This window comes from Mus pahari, chromosome 5, assembly GCF_900095145.1.
Source record: "Mus pahari chromosome 5, PAHARI_EIJ_v1.1, whole genome shotgun sequence".
Lineage (NCBI taxonomy): Eukaryota > Metazoa > Chordata > Mammalia > Rodentia > Muridae > Mus > Mus pahari.
The window spans coordinates 146973609-146977046 of record NC_034594.1 but is presented as its reverse complement, the minus strand read 5'-3'; positions in this window follow the sequence as shown (position 1 = coordinate 146977046).

Sequence of the window (3438 nt, the reverse complement as noted above, 5' to 3'; positions counted from 1 at the left end):
TGAATAGATTATGAGATTTCTAAATAATTTTACAGTTAGAATTATTTTGATGAAACTCAGAAATGTGTCTGTGGGATATTATAAGTCCACTGTTTTATGAGTTGTACATAATAAAGGTTGTTCTATGGAAAAGAATCAAATTTACATGACAAAGTCCCAGACATCAATGCTAAAATCCCTGCTGAGAGACAACCTAGATCTTGAAACCCAGTCAAGATTATTACCAATGACTTTGAACCCCTACAGTTCCTTTTCTCCCAGTAGTTCCTCCATCCCCTTTTGATGTACCTCATTTTGCTGCTTTCTTAGTCAAAGGAGATGCTGGAGCATCAGAACGGATGACTTGATGTCTTGGTGAGACTGAAGCAGTCTCTCCATTTAAGACCCTTCAAGGGAACTAACCTAGGCTCCTCCCCCTACAGGAAGAACACAACTGTTACTAGGACAGGATCTGGCAAGAGAACCTGAAGTGATAGGATGCTGATCCTTCCCACTTGGAATTCTTGTGGGGTTCCCAGGCCTACACCTAAACCAGCAAGAGGAGACCCTTCAAGTTTCGGGCAAGGTCAGGAACACAGGGCCTGGTACCTTCCCATCCTTGGATCAAGAATCTTTGAGGGATGAAGAAGAAAGAAATCAAGCCAGATTTGCAGCTGTATTTCTTGTTGGTGTCATGGTCATTGCACAGTCCAGGGGCCCTCCAGCCACTCCTCCAACTGCTGCTAAAGGCTTACATGTTTGTCTCCTTTCACTTTTGAAGCAAACATTGAAGCAGTAGTACTGGAGGAAACATAGTGCAGCTCATATTTGTCTTCCTGTTCTGTGTGAGTGACTTTGAATGACTTTGGATTTATTGTAATTCTTTTCTTTCATCAATGAAGCCTGTGGCCATGAAACTTTCTCAACTACAAAAAAAGAATAAATAAATAAATAAAATAAAAAATAAAAAAAAATGTAATGACTGGAAAAAATGAGAAGGCTGAGCTGAGCAAGCTATCATCTCATTTATGGTCAACACCTAGATCTGGAACTACTGAGAAATTGATAGGGCCCTCAGAGAAAAATCAATGTGAGTATTATAAGGGATTGGCACTGTAAAAGCAATTGCTCCCATGCACAGACATAGCTTTGATAAACAGCCAGAGCATCAGATAGCAGGAACAGACAGTGACTTTGCTAGGGACTGAAGATGTTCCAACTATTATTTCTTCATAGCAAACCTGGGGACAACTGATAATGGAATACAAGTCAATAGGTTCTTGGTCAATACAAGCACAAAAAGGCTAATTGAATTGTGTTTAACTCTGAAATTCCTGATAGAAAAATAGGGCTTTCTATACCTCCGGAGTGCAGCCTCGGGGATAAGCATGTAATTTAGATCCTTCCAAAGAACACACCAGAATATTCAGTTTCGGTTGTAAGAGTAGACTTGTTATACAAACTTAAGGCTCACACATCCCTTCCAGAGAGGTAGCAAATGCAAGTAAAAGTGGCATAATTTTAAGGCCCCTTATCTCTGTAAGAATCTACATTAGGCAGGCTTCTCAACAGAACTGATAGAATCCATGTGTTTTTATTATTAAAGGGGGTTTTTCATCCAGCTGGTTAATCTATCAATCTAGATGCATGTGAAGTCTAGTGCTGAAAACCTGGAAGTATCCCAGAGAAGGCATTCATTCACTCCTTGTGGAAAGCTCAAGGAAGTTGAACTCTGATGTCAGTAGAGCATAACAAGAGCAGGAATGGATTTCTTCACTTAGAAGAAGGTAAGGTAGATATTCTCGGCCGCCTTTTTCCTTGGACTCCCCTTTCATCTGGGTTACCCATGGAAGAAACTGGCCACATAAAAGCCAGGTCTTTCCCTTCCACCCACAGGTCAGTCCTCTCTGGAGTTGTTACAACGTACAGTTGTGTTTTGTCAGTCATGGTTCTCTCTCTCTCTCTCTCTCTCTCTCTCTCTCTCTCTCTCTCTCTCTCTCTCTCTCATATGTTTGTATATATGGTGTGCATGTGTTTAAGCATATTAGCATGAAGGTGCCGGGCAGGGGTGGTGCACACCTTTAATCCCAGCACTTGGGAGGCAGGGGCAGGTGGATTTCTGGGTTCATGACTAGCCTGGTCTACAGAGTAAGTTCCAGGACAGCCAGGACTGCACAGAGAAAACCCTTTCTCCAAAAACAAAAACAAAAACAAAAAACAAAGCCTGAGGGTGAGGGCTCATGTGCATGTATAAGGTGGTCAGGAGCTTTCCGCCATTGCTCTTCCACTTGATACTTGGAGACAGGTTTCTCAGTCAAACCTAGAGACCAGGAGGCAGGTCTCCCAGTCAAACCCAGACTTCACTAATATTGCCAGTCCCACTAGCCCGTTTGTTCTGGGGATTTCCATGTCTCCTCCTTCTGAGACGGGAATTCAGTCAAGCTGCTAGGCTCACTGGGAATTCATCTGTGTTCTCGGAGTCCAAATTCTGGTTCTCTTGCTTGGGTGGCAAGCATTTTAATTGTAAGCCATCTTCTCAGCCCAGTCCTAGATATTTCCTAATCTAGTCAAGCTGACAACTAAGACCAGCTATTGCACAGGATAAACCAGTGTCCTCTGAAATATATCAGATTGTCAAACTAGCAGTATAGCCTGATGGAGCTCTGGGCAGAGGTGTTACAGGATATTTGTACCTGTTTCTAGTTAGGGTATGGTTCAGCATTAAACACACACCTTTGATTCCTCTAGTTGGAATACAGACATGCCTTTAGTACTCATCTTTAATTCCAAACAATGGAAGTAAAGTTAGTTTTAGAAAGAAGTACCCATGTTTGAAAGTGATGTCTAATTGAGTGGCAGAAAAAAATGATGAATCCGAGAAAGCTTAGACAGGATAGGATATGGCCCAACTCACAGAAGAGGAAGCTACTTAAGGGAGAGACAGACAGTACAGGAGAAGAGAGTACAGTCCAGGAATACGGTAGAGTCTGTGGAGAGCAGTGCAGTAGAGTTAAGAGGCAGAGTTGAGCAGCACGGAGAGGGAGCAGAAGGCAGTTTTACCAGGAGAGACAGATGAAGAGAGAACAAGCTAGACAGTAGAAGACAGAATGAGCAAGAGAATGAGGAGCCAGAAGATTAGAAAAGATTGCTAGAGTTAGTTTGAAGCTAAGCAGAACAATCAGAGTCTGAGAGAAAAGCCAGATTGAAGAAGTGACCTGGGGGAGGAGTTTGAGCCAAAAGAGCTGAGTTGAATTAGCCAGCCAGAGTTCAGAAAGAACAAGAAAGAGTGAGCTTATTCGGCAGTACGTCTCAGAGGCTGCAAACATTCTAGGTCTAGATTAGATTGAATGGAGGCCAGAAGCTTCCAGGACTAGCCCTTGGTTAGCTGACGGAGGCAGTAAGCCTCAAAGACAACAGTTACTATAGGAGAATTAAAGTTACTTTTTTTTTTTTTTTTTT